Source organism: Poecilia mexicana, unplaced genomic scaffold (assembly GCF_051168715.1).
Source record: "Poecilia mexicana isolate PSO_F unplaced genomic scaffold, ASM5116871v1 scaffold_4, whole genome shotgun sequence".
NCBI lineage: Eukaryota > Metazoa > Chordata > Actinopteri > Cyprinodontiformes > Poeciliidae > Poecilia > Poecilia mexicana.
The window spans coordinates 22,520,084-22,539,133 of NW_028263373.1; the positions used below are offsets into that span (position 1 = coordinate 22,520,084).

The following is a 19,050-nucleotide window of genomic DNA, read 5'->3' on the forward strand; positions in this document are numbered from 1 at the left end:
GAGGTTTTGGTCTTTTTTTTATTTTATTTTTTTATTGGACACATCCGAGCAGTGAGTGATGCAGTTTCTCCTCTTCCATCTCCCTGCCTCCCCCAGAGATTGATCCGGACGACAGGTTGGGTTTCTGCTGCTGCTGCTGTCTCTAAGACCTCACCATGGGGAGCAGTCACCGATCCCCCCCTCACTCCCTGCCCGCCTCATCAAAACTTAAATCTGTCACCCCGGCACAACACAAACATCGCTCCAGACAGCCAACCAAAAGCAGCAATGAGCTATGACAGGATGTGTGTGTGTCGTGTGAATCTGTGCATTTAAATGTTATGCTTGCTTCAAGGACTTTGCTCATTCCATCCAAGGCTGGTGAGGCCTGTACATTTATGTGTTTGTGTGGGTGGCTGATTTTCAGTGGGCTATATGCTTCTATGAGAGCCTGTGCCCAGATATGGAGCATTAGGGAGGGGCTGGAGGCGAGGCGGGGTGGGTGGGTGGGTGGTTGGGAAGTGACTGTTTTTCCTTATCTGGATCCGTGATAAAATTGAGAACTCAACAAAGACGGATGGTACTGTGGCAGAGGAGGTCTGTTTTTTCGGTGCGTGTGTGTGTGTGCGTGTGAGACTAAGTCTTGGCGTGTGCGGCTGTAAAACTGTCACACACATCAGAGCTGCCATCGTTTTATGCTTTTGCTACTATTATTAACCACAATGCACGCACACCAATATGTTCCAGAGAGCCCTCCCTGGCACACTGCATATGGCACACAAACCCAAACAGACACACACACACACACGCATGGAGAGACGCTCTTTTTCCTGCAAATAAAAACATTCGAGTTGCCAGATTTGCAGTGTTGTCGCGGCCCTGCCCACATCGGGTTTCTGTTTCTGAGTGACAGTCCAGGAGCTGCAGAGACTCTGATCTCACACAGAATCAGCAGGAAGTGAAGTGATGAGGTTGTATTTGTGTAGAGTGTGACATTGAAATCACAGCTATATTCTCCCTCCATATAAGGAACCTCAGGACGCCATCCAACATATAGGCACTTTCAGACTGCCTGTCTTTAGACGTTAAACAGTCCAGACAGCTGTGCCTTGCAAGCATGTTTGTGAAGTTGGACAAGATCCACCTTTTTTCTTTCTCTTCATCTTCCTAGTATAATGATTTAAGGTGGAAATTTCATACATCTTAACAAAGGCATAGACAGTCAGGATTTCATAGAATTACACAAATGTTTCTTACAAGACCAAATTTAAATTTAAAGTAATGTTCATGAAGGTAATGTTCTCTTTCTGCAAAATATGCTCCTCTTTCAACTACTCTTAAAACTACCAAACTTTTCTTATTGTGATCTGGAAATGGATCAGCTTTTGACATTAAAGCATAGATAAATCATACATAAAACTTTTCGGTTATAGCACTCCTACATTTTCTATTCCTTAAAAGTGGAGGAAAGTAAAAGAGTGAATTTGGTTTTCTCCAGCTGTTGGAAGCGTAGAGTAACAACATAACTCGGCCTCTACTGCATGTTGCTGATGGGTCAAGCTGGCTGAAAGACACCCACAGCTCTTTTTCGTCGCCAACCAGGAAGACAAATCCTGCTACAAGAATGCTATAAGTGCTTTGGGTGTAAAGCGGCTGACTGCAAGTTAGCTGGTAGACCAGCTGACTAATTAACCAGCCAATATAAGCTATCACTAGCAGGAAAAAAAGTACTTAGCAGGTGTTTATTCAAAATGTTTACCTTACGTTTATGAATAAAAATCCAACTCCAACCGTTTTATTCAGTGTAGTTGTACTGCAACTTGAATTCAGGCAGTAAAAATATTTAAGACACTTCTAAATTTTTAATAGTAGGAAACTTAACTTCTCTGGTTACTTTGCGATACTTCATCTTCCATCCAAAATGCTTCTTCGATTTTCAACATGGTATGAATATGGCTTACAAGCTCCAGGTGAATGAAAAGCTTCATCATTACGTTTGGTTCACTTGCAGAAGTGCAAACTGAGCATCGGAATAGGAAGAAAAGGAGATTTAAACGATTCTGAATGTCTATCTCTAATACTGTAAGTTCATGAGTGGCTCAATTAACCACATGTTACAAGCAAGGTATGCAGAATCATCTGTGGTCACACGACTCAGGCTAAACTAAACTACTGGTGGCCATTCACCAGATCTCAGCCCAACAGCTGCACCTTTGGGATGCGGTATGGGCTTTTCGCATTGTGGATGTGCAGCAGAGAAATCTGCAGCAACTTCATGCCAAAATGTCAACATTCACCAGCATCTTAAATTTATGACATGAAAAATGATGTCAGATCTGAATGTGTGAGAGGGTCCAACCCATAACCTAGAAGTGACCTCTGACTATAAACATCATCATCGTAGTAGTAACAATCAATGTGGCATACTGCTGTGGCAGCCTAAAGAATACTTAATACCAGTCCATTTAAATTTAAAGCAATAAACACATACTACACCAATCTGACCTTACCCTTACCCTATGCAACCATTGTAGTTTTACCTGCAGTTATAACAAGTCTCAAAGTTTAAAGAGGAGAATCTGTTTGAAAAATTTATACTCCATATAAAGACAATGGAAATAAATGTATTTACATTGATCAAAAAACATTTTATAAACTGATTGGTTACCTGGAATCTCACTAGCTGCCAGAGATATTTTGTTTTATTTGACAATATTTTAAGACAAAAGAAAAAAAAAGGAAACTACTTAGTTTGTAAGTACAAGAGTTTTATTTTCTCCTTATACTTGTGAATTGACCCATTATTTTCTTCCTTCATTCTTTTCTGCTTTAACCAAAGAAGACGGCAGCATGTAATTTGAAACTCAAATCTTTTCCTCATCTGTCAGTCAGTTTTCTGTTTTCCATTCCCAGCATCTCACCTGTGTTACTGGCAACTCTTAGGCATCTGTAACTCTCTTCCCATCACTAGGCCCTATACCACTGGGATATCTCAACACGACTGGCACAAAGGGGATGTTCTGCTACTATTCCTTAGCATGGTAAACACACACACATATACAAGCACACTCGTCCCCCCACATGCCATTTTCCCAAGACAAAAGAAAAAGAGGCAGCTAATATATTTGCAGCTTTTGCGAGTGGGTGGGAGGGTGAGGGAGGAATCTGCTGCTAGGCTGGGCTTGGCAGACACTGATGTGTGTATGTGTGTGTGTTGTTTATCGTGAGTGGAGACAGGGGTATCATTCAGTGAGACAGAATGCTCTGGTTTCCCCCAGTGGACACTCGTGCTATCACTGCATCACATCACTACAACAGCACTGTGCCCCCACAGGATAACACAGTACAGCAGGGGAGAGCAACAAACTTCACAGCACATAGCGACACTTCGCTTTTCTCCTCTTAAAAATAGGTCTAAACTTTACTTTTATTCTTGCTCTACCCTAATTCCCCCTATAGAACTATCTGTGTTGAGGTAGGCTATATATATAGTCTGGCATTACACCAGTTTCTTAAAAGACCTGACAATAATGATGTGTGGGCTGGGCTTGGCTGTCTACCACATAAAGGGATGCACCCGTCTTTAGGCTGGACAACAAGAAAACTGCAAAAACAAAGCTGTACGACTTAAGCCTGTTAAAAATGATTTGTGTTTATAAACTGATTAAATCCCAAGCTCAGAATTAGTTGTGGTGTTTCATTTTGGGTGTGAACTTCATGAGCAATCTACACGTTCCCATGTGCGTGCAAACAGAGAGAAGCAGCAGAGTGGTGTGGAAAAATATGGGCAAAAGTAGAGAAGGAAGGAATAAGGGGGATGTAAAAGAAAAAAAAATGCAGGAGGGAGAGAGAGTCAGACAGACAAACTGACAAAAGTGAATGTCACAAGGAAAGGAGAGGTGGAGAATGATGGACAGAGGAGTGTGAGGGGGGAGGAGAGAGAGGGAGGCAGCTCAGTTCATGCCCCTCTCCCTTTGCAGCGAGGACTCCTCCCTGGGGGGGCTCAAGACTTTAAGCCCCTGTCCTGATTTATATTCCCTTGGCTACTGCAGCCAGATCAATGTAGCTAGCTACCCAGTGTAACTGAGTCTGGGTCTGTTCAGCCTGGCCCCCTGAGCCCGCCTGACAGGATGTAGTTTTATAAAAGAAGGGAGGAAGGTAGCAGAAAAAATGGGAATCCGGAACTAGTGGTCCAATACTAAAAAAAAACAGATTAAAGAGATGGCTTTTTTTCTTTTCATGTTAGCCCATTAATGCAAATCATATATACATTACTCAATTTTTTTTTTTTTAGAGCTTTTTGTTAAGCCTCATATTACAAGTAATTCCTACTACCGTATAATGAATCACTGTGAACACTATTTACTTTTCCATGTGTCTTGGCTCATTTAAATACCCTTGTACTCTGGCGCATTTTCTAAAATGCCATTTCGTGTCTGTTAGAAAATCACTTGCATGTAATGTATATAAATAAATGTAAAAGTATAAAGGGTGTAAAAAGAGGATCATTCATCCTGAATCTCATTTCTGAGGTCAAACACTGATGTTGGATGAGAAGGCCTGACCTTCAGTCTATATTCTAATACATTCCAAAGGTGTTTAATCAAGCTTAAGGTAGCAGTAGGGGAGAAAAAAAACCCCATTTGATTCATCAAGATGTGGGCATGGATTATTCTGATTCGATTAATAAATGTTAGAATGACTTTCCTCAATGTTAATTTACATCCTCACTGGGAGAAATCACTTTTACCAACTGTCCCTAGAGCCCACATTTTTGGCAAAAAGGCTTTTAATTTTGCAGCATCGTGTTCAGAATGAACTTCAGTTGAAGGAATTGGTCTCATTTTATTCTTTTTAAAATACAACAGAAAAGCAGTCTGTGTGTCATTGCTTTTAAACTGATTTATTTATTATTTTTACTAATGATATTGATGTTAATGAGTGAAAGTGAATCTGTAAGTGACTATTTCTGCTGCTGCCACTTGCCAGGACATTCTTGTAGAAAGGATTTTCCATCTCAAGCAGCTTTTTTATCCTGGTTACATAAAGGTTGATGAATGCAAAAAAAAATTGGTACCCAGTAAATTCATGGTGACAGAAGAATGAGAAGCTAGCTGATGAGAAATACATCTTGAAGGACATCTTGAACGAGAACCACAACATAATGAGGCCATGCAAAACTATGCTGAAATATTTAGAAATATTGCAATCGCAAAAAATCGTATTGCACGTTTCCACCTGGAAGCTGAAGAAAAACAGCTTGTATTACCTGCCTCCATAAAAGCTAGGACCTAAGAGCAAGCAATGTCAACGCAACTCCTTAACTCGGAAAAGGCAAAGCTAAAAGCAACATTCATTTGAGCTTTTCAATGATTTCTTTATGGACCTTTGTGCAGTGGTGCGTACATTTGTTGGAACAGGAAGAGCCTAGCAAACTGAGGCCACCATGTCAAGAGCATAAAATTGTCCAAAATGTCTTCGTATGGTGCAGCATTAACAGTTTTTCTCAATGGAATTAAAGGGCCAAGCTCAACTACTAAAAAAAGCAAAAGAACTCTGCACCATGATCCCTTCTGCACCAAACTTTACAATCGACATAAAGCAGTCCAGCAAGGGCTGTTCTCCTGACAACCACTAAACCTGGACTCATCTGTTGGATTGCCAGACAGAGAGGCATGATTCGTCCCTCCAGAAAACATGTCTTTATTGCTCCTGATGCCAGTGGCAGCATGATGTAAGGCTTGGCTGCAGCTGTTTGGCCATGAAATCCCATTTCATGAAGCCCTCCATGCACTGTTCTTGATATAATCTTAAGGTCGAAAGAAGCTTGGTGGTCTGCAGTTATTGACTCTGCAGAAAGTTGGCGACCTCTGCATCCGCTGACCCGCTCTGTGATTTGAAGTGGCCTACCACATCTTGGCTGGGTCATTTTTCCTCCCAATCATTTCCACTTTGTTATAGAACCACTGACTGTTAAATCTTTAGTACAGAGGAAATTTCAGAAATGGATTTGCCGCACAGGTGGCCCACTATCACGATAGCGTGTAGTAATTCTGTGAGCTCCTGAAAGCAATTTATTCTTTCACAAATGTTTGTATAAGCAGTCTGGAAGCCTAGGTGCTTGATTTTTATTGTCAAGCTACTCAAATCTCTGAATCACTATAATGTGTGGGAGGGTCTGAGGGCATCCAAAATACATTCACCTTTAAACAAGTTGCTTAAAATAAAAAACTATGAATAAACATTAAGCCAGAAGTTTACAGATCTGAGATCACAGGCTCTACATGCCTTTTTAAAAATTACTTTGAGGAAACGGTTCCAAAAAATAAATAAATAAAATAAGATGCAATATTAGCTGCCAGGAAGCTGCACAAAAACTGAGAAACAGCATGCTAGATATTTGTAGCAAAACACTGACCATTGGCTCAATAGTTCACAATTTGGCAAAAATGATTATGATGAACCCTCTATGGAGGTGAATCTTTGAAGAAGGCATATGGCTTTAAGGAGGTTTTGATAAGATCATAGAGAAACGGTACTATTAGGTGGTTTCTTAAGCTCATATAATAAAATAAATGAATTTCATTTTTCTGCATAGAATCTGAATACACTACTCACAAGCTTGAGTTTACATTTGCAATCAGCTCAGAGTACAGTGACATTAACGCTGCATACTTAAGTGTTTATCTAGAACTAGTCATACCATCACTGAAATAATTTTGTTTCTATATTTGAAACGTTAAAAAAAACATTAGGAACACAGAGACTATCAGACAAACAAATCTATGGAAACTGCTAACAACCCTTTTCAAACTGACATGCCACTAATTAGATTGGAAGACCACTACGATCTTAGTTCAGCTAACAGCATATTTTATCTCAGCCAACGTATGTATATAAATATATATAATACCCATGAGTGGAAGCCTGGTATGTCTAAAGAGTTTGAGTTTAAAGTTAGAGGAAAACTTGTTCTTATCTGGATGTTTAATAAATGCATAAAAACTTGCTTGCAAAGGGCTAGCTCATGTGTCATGCAAACTGTGTAAGGCTACAGTGGTTTGAAGCAAGCAGGGACTGCGGTTATCCAGCCGGCCTTCAGCAGCATAATGACATAGTCAGCAGGGCTACCAACACATCAGTGCTGGAACCCACCGTGTCTAAACTCACCCTTCCTTCACCTCTTCCCCCAGCATACATTCATGCCCTCTCCATCACCTCCTCCCATCTTTCCCTACTCCTTCACTCCTTCCATCCCCCCAATCTCCATCCTCTTTCACCTCCCTCCTAAACCCCCTGTCGTCTTCCTAGATCCCCCCTTCCTGCATACCCCACCTTTTTCCTCACCCTCACCAACACCCCTCGTCCCCTCTTTCGCCCCCCCTTTCCCAATTAGTCTGTCTGTGTGCAGCTACCCAGCCGATCTCTGCCCATCCGCCGGTGCTGGTTCGCTCACCCAGCCCCTCTGGCGAACATGACAAAGAGAGATCCTCAGTATTCAAACAGACACACTACTTTCAAATGCCGAATGGCAGGGTCGACCTGGGTGCAGCTTTAAGCAAAATATTCAAATTTTCAGCCTTTCTTTTTTTGAGAATTTGCATGGATATGCATTCATTTGCAACGTGTAAAGGCACAAGGACAGCTGAGCCTTGGTAGTTGAGGGAGAGAGGAAAAAATAAATAATGCAGAATAAAAATGTGTAATGGTCTGAAGCCTCACATGGGCTAAACGTGGTGCAATAAAATTAAGGGAAAAACTGGATAAAAACACAAAGATACAAGCAGAACCCAAGACTCAAAGTAGCTGTGAAAACAATAACTGTTAATATTTCAACGGGAACACAGAATGTTTGTGTTATTTACTGTAAATTTCTTATTTCTGATCTGATCTTTGATTTCAAGATCCAATATGGCAACTCCTCACATCAAGAACAGTAAGCTGTGGTGAAAACGTGTATATTTTATAAGAGACACTTGTCAGAGTGCGTGTAAAATCAATGCTACATGTAGCAGCTGTGACTCTAAGCTGAACAACTTAAAAGTGGTGTTTGCATGTAGAAAGTATGGCTTAAAATGGTGTTTGCTTTAAGCCATACTTAAGAGGTACCATGAACAATGGCTATTTCAGCATTGCCACATTGGAATACAGACTTCTCTGAATGCTGTTAATTTCACTCATCCTCTGCTGGAGTCCCAGTGGCCAAGTTAGACTGATAGATGTCCGTGACACTGTGTCTCTTCTTTTTCTGAATTTCTTTGCGTTACTTCTTCATATCTTTCAGCCTACTTCATGTTGTCAGATAAGTAATCATGCAATAGAACCTGACTCTACATGGGGGAAATTCTCAATGCATTACTTGAAAGTATGTAATTGGTAAAGTTACATTTGATTAAAATATTAAAATTTGTTTGGTGATTGGCTCACATAAGACTTTGAAAAATCAAATATAAGACGGATATTTTTAATAATTCCTAGATTACGGCTTTATTCTGGCCATAGGTGCATTTAAAAATATCCACTTTTATGTAAATTATTTTTGAGATTTAAACTTAATGTAGAAGTTTTTTACAACATGTTTCCTCTAGAATAATATTTATTTTATAATTATTATCATTTCACCTTCATTTATACAGGTAAATCTCAATGAAACATTAGGTCTTCTTTTGAAGTGTGAACTGTTTGCACAGTCAGTGACCCTAACCTTTTTGAGAAGAAAAGGGAAAATCACATCCCCTGGGTATATTCAGCATGTAACACCAAGATGAAACTTTAACCTTCATTACCGTTTTCATGAAGAATTCAGGAAACTATTTATGAGCCTGAATATCACAGAAGAAGGCAAACATAGATGAAAGTGGAAAAAAGTGTGAAAATGTCATGAGAAACATATCTGGTGCTAACACAGAGGGGACCTTTAAAATGCAGAAGAACAGATGAAAATGAGTGACAGTGACCCAAAAAAAAAAAAAAAAAAACGTGACAGAAACCAAGCAGAAGGCAAAGAGATGAAATTTAGAGCAGAAATAAAAAAAAAAGACCTGCAGAACTGCAGGGAAAGAAGAAGAACAATGGGCAGAGGTAGTGTCTCCTCTGGACGCTGCAGACCCCAGACCCTGCAGAGATTCCTTTCATTAGGCTTTAATAGTATGCTGCCGGTTTGCCATTCTGACCCGCGCTCTGTGCCGGTAATAAGAACGGCCTTCAGAGCCGGACCAAAGCAACACAGCTGCTTTAGCAGGGGGAAGGTGGGACGGAGGGGTGCGGAGAGGGGGGCACATGAGCCGATGAGGTGTACTTTTAAAATTGACACGGGGGCGTTACATTTTCACATTCTTGCTCACTCCGTTCCCGCTGATTGGTGAGAGATGGGAGGGAGCAGTTGTGTCTTTCTGGATTATTATTAATTCCCTCTTCATGTTTTTGATCCCAATGACTCCTCTGACGTAGAGCGTCTCCGGTGAACGGGGTTATTGTGATTAACAGCAGTCCCGTGTTATCAGAGCCTGTCTTCAGGAGGTGTTGAAGGTGGCAGATTGATCCTCAGGCCTTCTCAAACACTTGCCAAACCCTGACAGGTACGATATGTGTTCGTGTATTCATAGCACTCGCACAAGGAGAGACACTGCAGCAAAGAAAGCCGCGTTTCCAAATCTTGCTTCAGGAACCTGAAGGACATAACGGGGAATAAACCAAGGACAAAACGAAGGCCGCGCGTTTGGGCCTCCTGCGAGCCGCTCAACAGCATGTTTCCACAGGCTTCAACCTTACATTCACCTTTAGATTGCAGAAGTAAAAAGTAAGAAGTCATGCATTTTACTGCATTTCTGTCATTCTGCAGCATAAAAATAAAAAATAAAACACTAAAGGAGGACATTTTTGGCTTTATATGTGCAACATTTAATTGTTATTTTATTTCATTGACTCAGTTTAGAAAGATTAACTTTTATATAGATTCATTACACACAAAGTAATTTTTTAGGTGTTTTATTCGTAATAAATTTAAAGATTATGCTTTAAAGCGGTGGTCTCGAACTCAAGTCCTCAAGGACCGTCCTGCAACTTTTAGGAGTTTCTCTGCTTCAGCACACCTGGCTCCAATTTGAGCTCATTAGCAGAGCTCTAAGGGCTTTACTGCAGCTAGTGAGGCAGCTTAACTATTTAGTTTAAGTGTGTAGGACAAGGGACACATCTAAAAGTTACAGGACTCTGGCCCCCAAGGAATGCAGTTAGAGACCACTGTCTTAAAGCTAAAGGAGACTCAAAAGAGAATGAGCATTAAATTGTCATTGCTAAACAATCCTGCTGCACAGAGCGCTGTATCCAAACGTATTAATGGAAAGCTTAGTGGAAGAAAATAATATTGTTGTAAAGGATGAACAAAAAAAAACACAGGGATGCATTCAGAACCATGTCTAAACTTGTTGCTTTCCTGGTTTTGATCTACTCCTAAGTCAGAGATGTCAGAAGCATCTTACCTGGAAAATTGACTGGACTGTCGCTTATTTGTCTAAAGTCATGCATTTTCAGATGAAAAGTAAAATTTGCATTTCATTTCAAAGTCAAGATCACAGAGTCTTGAGGAAAAGTGGAGAGACAGAAAATTCAAAATGATTAAAGGCCAGTGAGAAGTTTCCACAGTTAATGATATTTTTGGGAGTCATGTTATTGGCCAGCAAGCTCACCTGACCCAAACTCCCTACTGGACCTATGAAGTGTTGTCAAGAGGAAAATGAAGGACACCAGGCGTGAAAATGCAGAACTTTAGCAGAGCCACAGGATGATCAACTCCATGGATCTATTGATGCAGAAATCCATCCAAAACGAGCACTGACCAAGTACTGAGGCTATAGACTATATTTACATGTCCACGTCCAATGGCTGGCTGTACCTCAGTCCATGTTTAATTAGTACGATGAAATTCATTAAACCTTATGGAACATTCTAATATACTGAGATACACCTGGAAGACTAAAATTATCTTCTGGAACCTCCACTGTCCCTGTTTGACACCTGTAAAAGGAGTCAATTCCAACATAATGTTATTTTTTAATGCTTAGTCCACTTGGACCTACCAGTGTTGTGAGGTGAAAGGGCAAACTGCTTAGAGCCAATAGGTATGGACCGTCAACAATAACAATGTGCATTATTCTAGAGCTAATACCCTGTCCTGCCGATGTCCTTTCCACACATCACAGATGGGCTCAGACAGGGCAGAGCGGCAGTATTATGCCTCTGCTGAGATTTTCCACTGAATATATTACCATGTGATAGGGGAGATGTCTCTTTTGCTAACACACACACAATCTCTCTCACACAAACACACACAGTAGTGTTGGGCCAAGAGAGCTGCATATGCCCCAAACATACAAGCATTGGTTTCATTAATGAAGTGCCAGGAGGAGAGAGCGAGATATAGAGATGGCAAGAGTGTGCGTGTTCCTGTGTACGTGTGTGTGTGTGTGTGTGTACGTGTGTGTGTGTGTGTGTGTGTGTGTGTGTGTGTGTGTAGCTAGAAGCCAAGGGGGGGATTTCCTTCTTTAAGCTTTCAACTCCCACTGGGCTAAGCTCGACTGTATGAACCCTGATGTGGGCCTGCCTCCAACACATGGCGTCACAAACACATACACACACACAAATGCACTCACACACAATAAGAACGCATACACAGCAGCTCAGCGGGAGAGCCGTAGCCCAACACGGGGCTGCTAAACATTTGGCTGCGGACGTCTCGTTGACAGATGTACAAGGAATACTGCGAAGAGGGTCAGGTCATTGCTGCACCCTCTTCTTCTCCCTTCCTTTTACTGCCCCTGTTTCCAACACCCTATTCCTTTGCCATTCCTTCCATCTCTGTCTGTGATTGGAGCCTTGGGGTTGTGCCATATCTGGGGTAGTTCAGAGAAAATACTTGCTAATTAAGCCACAATGTCCTTTGCAACACAGCTATGTTAACGGGCTGCGGTCGGTTTGGCATCATATATCTAAATATTACTTTTTTCTGTTTGAAACAAAACAACTTGAAACCCCATAAAGTGTCCTCTCCCTTCCCGTGTATGGCAGTTCCCACACTAGGGGTTTCTAGGTACTTCAAATTCACAAGCCAAGCCTCACTATGCATTGTACACTAATAGAGAGCACGGAGTACCGAGAAACCAATATAGAGTGCAAAAACTAATCAAAGCAGAACAATCCATCGACCCAACCTAAGCAATGTCCCTGTTCCCCATTCTAAAATCTCTGTTCCTTTAATTTGGCACTGTGCATAAAACCTGCCTTCAAGACCTCAGAGTATAAAAGCAGATGGACAGTTTATTAGGTAGCTCTGTACAACTGCTTACTAGGCATCTAGACACAGGGAAGACAAGTTCTTACTTCAAACATAGGATTAGGTAGAGAAGGTAAGAAAAGAGCTTTAAGTGACATGAGAATGTCATGAATGTTGGTCTGAGAATTTCAGAAAATGCAGATCCAGTGGGATATTCATAGATAACCATCTCTCACTTTTACAGAGAATGTCCTGAAACAAAAGAAAATATTCTGAGTCATAGTTCTGCAACTTGTCTGATGTGGAAAACTGGTATGCGCAATAATGGCTAAAACAACCACGTGTTAAAGTCAAAGTTTCTGGAATATTACCGCTGAATACACAACGTACTAACCCTAACACAGTCTCAGAAGGCCACTTTTGTCAGCTAATCACAACAAACTTACCATACAATTCACAAAGGCTCAACCAAATTTGAAAATAATGGATTGGAAAATTGCTCACTGGTCCAATTAATTAATTTTGGCTGCAACATTCAGATGGTAGAGAAAGTAAGGACACATTTTCCCTTGTATCAAAGGTTCAAACTGGTGGTGTTGGACATTTCCTTCATATCAAGTAAGCCTTGTTTAATTGAGGGGTTTCCAACTATACAACCTGGCTTATGTGTTTTTAACTGACTAGATTAAGGGTGGGGGGACATACAACTAGTTTCTGTACCGGACCAAATGCTCCCAGGTCCATGTCAGCTCACATTCTTGTCATCTTGAACCGTCTCAGCTGCTGTACGTGTCAAGTGGACAGACAGAAGCAGACAAATACTTTCGGTTTTTCAAAATGAAACTACTCACAGTTTAATAATCAACACCACTAAAGTTGCAAAACATTTATTTTTTTGAATAGGGCCAGAACTAACCAATCCACAGAGCAGCGGTGGTCCAAGTCCCAGGGGTTAGGGATGTCTGGTGTAAAGGCACAGCCTACCTATTGTTGCTGAAGGACAGTGAGCTCCTCTTTTAATGGCTGCTTCCAGCAGGGTGATGCACCATCACACAAAGCCAGCTCCATCTAATAGAGCACCTTCAGGATGTGATGCATCCCATCACTGATGTGCAGCTGATATATATGCAGCAACTGAATGATCCAATTATGTTATCAATGCTCAATATCTAAATAATGTCTCCATCTCTTTATTGAATTTGTGGGACAAAGAACCACAGTTATTTTGAAGACAAAAGAGGGTCAAACATGTACCAGCAATGTGTACCTATGAACGGGGCTCAAATTCAAATGATCCAGTCAGTTGAGTTGTGATTTATTTTATCAATATTAAAAAGAAGAAAGCCTGAAGATTTTGCATCATCCAAGTTGAAAAGCCCAGCAGTTGTGCTACAAGAAATTGCATTAAAACTCTCTTTTAAAGAAAATTTTAAATTTTACATGCATCCAGGGATTCCTTAACCAGAAAACACATTGGTTAATCTCCTGTTCACCTGCAGCTTGGGAAACACAAGCAGCTAACGGCTCCTCTCTCTTCTGCCAAAACACACTCCCACTTTCTTTTCTGCCAGTCACTGGTTGATGTTAGAGAGATGTGAGCAACGGGGCGTAAAAGTACTTCCTCTGCTCTGCTTCTCCCTCTCCACCACCCTTCTTCTCCCAGGAAGCCAGCCCCAGAGGTCAGCGCAATCAGGACCCATGAGCAACAACGGGGCCTAGTTAGGCATCCAGCTCAGTGCCCGAGTCAAAGGCCAGCTTAGCGGGGCGAGACTGTCCATTAGGCAGGACCCTGGAACACCTCAGGGATCTTAGGTGAAAGGGGTTAGGGAGAAGAATAAAAACAATATCAACCCAGACGCATACACAGATATATTCTCAAAGACATACAGAGATCATATTAGGCCTTGTTTGACACTGCTGTCAGGATGCAGTGAAGGGGAAAGACAAGACCTTGTGACACACTGAGACATCATAGGCATAAACAAATACACACACATTTAGACCTCTCAACACATGAAAACACAGAAGGGTAAGACAGGATCCCTTTTTTTTTTTTTTTTTTTTTTTAAACAGCCTCCCAAACCTCGTACCACGACGCCGTTGCTTTATTTTATACTCAACAGTGTCACAGTTTGAGGGGACTCAAAGGAACCAGTGTCTACAGATGGCAGGTAGCTTTACAAACTGCAAATTTTAAACAAGATTTTCAGGCATTTTGTTGCACAAATACACATTTTTAAAATAGCAGTAACGTAAGGAAAACAAGTCATTTTCAATTTTCAAAGAGCCATTAGCTTAAAACTAATGGCTTCTGTGAAGAACAATGGATCTCTCAGGTGCCTCTCATTTAATTTTTCAATACTGTTTAGTGGCTGCAGGTGCCTTTAATGTCCCACATATCTCTTTTATTCCCTTGTTCAAATGTTCACACATTTTAAACATTGTGTGTTCCAACTACAGAGTTTAATGTATGTAGGATGTTATGTGATAAACCAAAACAAAGTAAACTTTGAAGAAAAAGGAAAATGATACATTGACTTTCTATATTTTATGCAAATAAAAACAGTAACTCCACACTCTCCACACTTGACAAGACAACTATTATTTAAGGAGTGGTGGTGGAGGTATGACTTCCTTTGGCTTTCTGCCTTATTAAAGGAAATTCATAAGAACCCTAAACTGTTCTTTGTCACAAGCCATGAAGAAGACCAAGCAACCTTGTGGGAGAAGGTGCTTTGGTCAGGTGATACCAACACGTATCTTTAGTCACCCTCTAGCAGGATGACACTAACCATTCAGCCAGAGCAGCAAAGATATCTTACTTCAAAGGACTAAATCAATTTTAAAATCTGTGGCAAGACTTGAAATATAGTCTTTAAATATAGTGTTTAAATTAAATATATTTATTTAATTTTGCATAGCTCTCATCTTACCAAAGTCACTCAACCTCCAACCTCAAGTAAACAACCTTAGTGCTTTCCTTTTGACTGCAAACATTCCCTTTGACCACTTCAACAACATTTTCTTGTTCCTATTGTTTTATTTGCACCTGCTTCCTTTGGGTGCTGTGCAGCGTATCATTTGAGGCTCACATATCATTGTGTTCAGGTTAGTATCTGTGACCCCATGCTACCCAACCTTTGCACACCCACATGGACTCCTCCACCAACACATCTCACCCTCCATCTTCTTCTCTCCTCAGGGTCAACACTCAACTCCCTCTGGGACAGAGTCACCAATCATGTCCACAGGCTCCTCTCCATTACCTCATTCCCTCAGACCACCTCTTCCTCACCAACGCCATCGACCCCCCGCCACCCCTCCCGTCACTGCATCCCCCCATCCAGAGTCAGTCCACAGAGCTGCAGCCACCAATCACAGTGTGTCAGCCAGACTGTCCTGATGGAGAATGGTGTCAGAGCAGCTCTCAGAGCTACCGAGGACGAAGCCTCGAGAGACCGTCCTCCTCTTTTCTTCTACTTGTCTTTGTCTGTCTCTCAGTGTTTCTGTCTGGCTGATGACACATTAAGCTTTTGCAATGGATTTACAGAACTACAAGAACCAGTTTGGCCTCAAGCCACATCTAATGAAGGTGGCTAGTGGTTTAGACAAAATAACGCAACTGCAGAAATAGGGATGCAAACAATCATGAATAACTGTCGATTACCAATTTGCTAGATTAAAATTAGTTTGATTATTACTAGTTAATCCAATCGATTAACTAATAACGTCTGCTTAGACCTTTTAGTGTTCCACTTTGGCCACCATCCCTGAAGAGGGCGCCACTGGTCATGGAGCCAGTTGTTAGTGAAACAAAGATGGCAGAGGGTGCATCCCTCAACAGGAAAGTGAAACGGTTCAAACATAGTCTGGTGTGGGATGCAAAATGCTCTTTATGAGGTTCTGTTTAGAAATGTAAACACTCAACAAGCTCAAGCAGTTTCTGTCCACGGAGTGGCAAGTAAGTATCTCTCTGTTCATGTGGGGTTAATGTGTCACGTTTTATTCTTTTCCTCTTTTCTTTTCAACAACCTAAGAAATTCTCGTTTTGTTATATTTTATAAATATGTCTTGGGTTAATAAAGTGAGAAAACCACAATTCTCTGTTTATTCAGTCAGTATTTAATACAGCTGGCAATATTTAAAAAATATATAATATAATTGCCTCTTTTAAAATCCAGTATATTATGAAAACAGCCGTTTGTGTTACGGAAAGACGGCCATCCCGTCTAGACAAGAGAAAACTCAGGGTTTTTTAGGAAAATTGTCACTTATCAATTAATCAGTAGTCAATTAATAAAATCAATCAACTTTAGATTAATTAATCAATAACTTGCATCTCTAAACAGAAATAGATAATAAATATAATAAAATTGATAACACAGGCAAAAAAGGTAAGCATATACAGAGCATTTCACAATGTAACTGTAGCTGGATAAAACGTTTATATTGCCAAAATGTCCGGTCTGGGACAGTCGGACAGTGTGATCTAATTTGTTTGTATTTACCACTTAGCAAGTGTTTATTTTGGATCCTCGATTAAACTCTGAATTCTTTGAATCAGAAAGGAATTTAATGATTAAAGAAGCAAGGAAGCATTTATCCTTCCAAGACGATTAAATCCAATGTAAAACTTAAACAGCATCTCTTAAATAAGAGCTACAGGCCTGTTTTTCCAAACATATGAACAATTTCTTTGATAAAGTCAATGACTCCTCCCTGCAGAGCCCTCATATTCTAAATTCGCTGAGATCATAAAGCTGCATGACAGGAAGTCAACAATTGCTTATAAAAGGAACTGGGAGATTTTGGAAAGCTTTACAAATTGATTATACATAGCCGTACGTGTCCATATCAAAGCAGAGATATTTCTTTAGTATCGAACCCTCACATGCAACCTTGGCATAAATGAAAGCAACGTCTCGTACAGTCAGCTCGGCGCAGTATGCAGCAGCAAGATCAAAGGTTCCTTATTACAGTAAAATGTGCGGAATAGCCACGGAGAGTTAACATCAACTTTAGTTTACAGTTCATGTGGGGCCTTGGAGTGAATTCTATTTATAATTCAATATTTCCTTTATTCCTCCCTTGATACTACCAGACTGGTAGAAAAATAAATGTAATTTGTGTGTAATTTGCATTTGCAATATCTTGTAGCAGTATTTTGTGAGGCAAAAGGATAAGGATTGTGGAAGTAAGGAGGTTGATGACCACGCAAGGCGGAAAATACAGTAAACCCAAAGATGAATACATGAAAATAAAATTAGGGTAAAAAGAAAGAACTGAACAAAGAGGATGAGAGCGAACATTAAGAGTTACTTATGATTTTAAAACAGATTGAAAGCCTATAAAAACATGCAGAGTTAAGTTTTTATGTCAGTTCTTAAACTGAAAAAGTGTGTAGAGAAAGAACACAAACAGGAAGCAAGACCATAATTTAGTGCAAACAGAAGACAAGTTAGATAAACAGCAAGAACACAGTCCTCGTTTTAAGCATGTCAAATATTTTCAGGTTTCTAATCATTTTAAAAACTAAGTCAAAGTATTCCTGAACCATTTTTGCTTGGTGCCATGTGTTTTCCAGGCAAGCAATACACAAAAAACTAGCCGTACTCTCGATGTAGAACAAAATTAGATTGATCATTTTCCTATTATTCCAGATTCCAGCAGTGATAGTTTCATGCAGGTTGGTGACCCAAATGCAACAATATGTAATGCATTTCATATTTCTCTATCAGAACCAGCATCAATGTCTTTGTCAATTTGAGCTGCTGGGCTACACAAAGCAGCATCAACCCATCAGTGGCCATAATATTATGTCTAATCAGTGTATTTCACTCTGAAAACTAACTGTGAAACATAATCACAGACTAGGGGGAAATAACACCCCTGAAGCCAATCACGCCGTTTTCTTTTTAAGCACAAACATACAGCTATTTGCATTAGTGTATGTTTGTGTGAGCATCTTACTGAGGAGATACTAACAGCCTTAGTCTTCAAATGATCCTCTGTTTGTGAAGCTTGCAGAGTGTTTATCGTATCGTCATCTGTTCTTCACAGGAGAAGTCGGCCACCAGCGCTGCATACGCCACGCAGGGGTTAGCTAGATGTAGCTGGTTGTATCCTGTGTCTGTTCTGTCTGCTGATTTCCCCTCGACAACTTTGGGACGAGATCTAAGAGAAAACGGACAGATTTCCATCTGTCTGCTTCATTTGCAAAAACATTAAAAAAAAGACGAGAAAAAAAACCCTCTTATGATTCAAATATATGCTTTAGCCACCTCTCCTTTCCCCTCCCTCTTTCTTACATCTTTCCCTCTCTATCCAAGTGGCATCTGTAGATGACCAGGGCATCGAGAGTCTCAGGGGCTAAAGGAGGAAAAGAGGAAGGAGGAGGGGAAAGACGAGGAAAAACAGGAAGAGAAACAGAGAAAGAGGCAGCAAGCCCCTCTCACTTCAGATTTCCCTAGCACCACCCCAGCGTGTCAGCCAGCCTGCAGTCTGTTCTCCTTTGAGCTTTCTATTCTACCACTGAACAGAAAAAAAAAATCAATTCATATTTCCATAATCCACACTCCTGTCTGTCTACACGCCTTCCCTCCCTCCATCCCGCTCTGTCTTCCTCCCTCTTTCCGTCTCCCTCCCCTGGGGAAGACTAACCCCTCCACCTCGATCCTACGGCCTACAAATGTCATTACGCTCCGCAACAATAACGGCCTAAACAAAAGGAGGCCTTGCTCTGAGCTCCGAGTCCCTCTGCAGAGACTGTTGGCTGCTGCTGCCATATGCTGGCCAGCTCAGGC

General features: G+C 40.8%; 1 protein-coding gene across 2 annotated transcripts in view; it reads right to left on the bottom strand.

The window, feature by feature from the left end:
- dennd1b (DENN/MADD domain containing 1B) overlaps nt 1–19,050 on the bottom strand; it is a 138,473-nt gene that overhangs the window by 88,550 nt on the left and 30,873 nt on the right. The gene's annotated exons all lie outside the window — the stretch shown is intronic.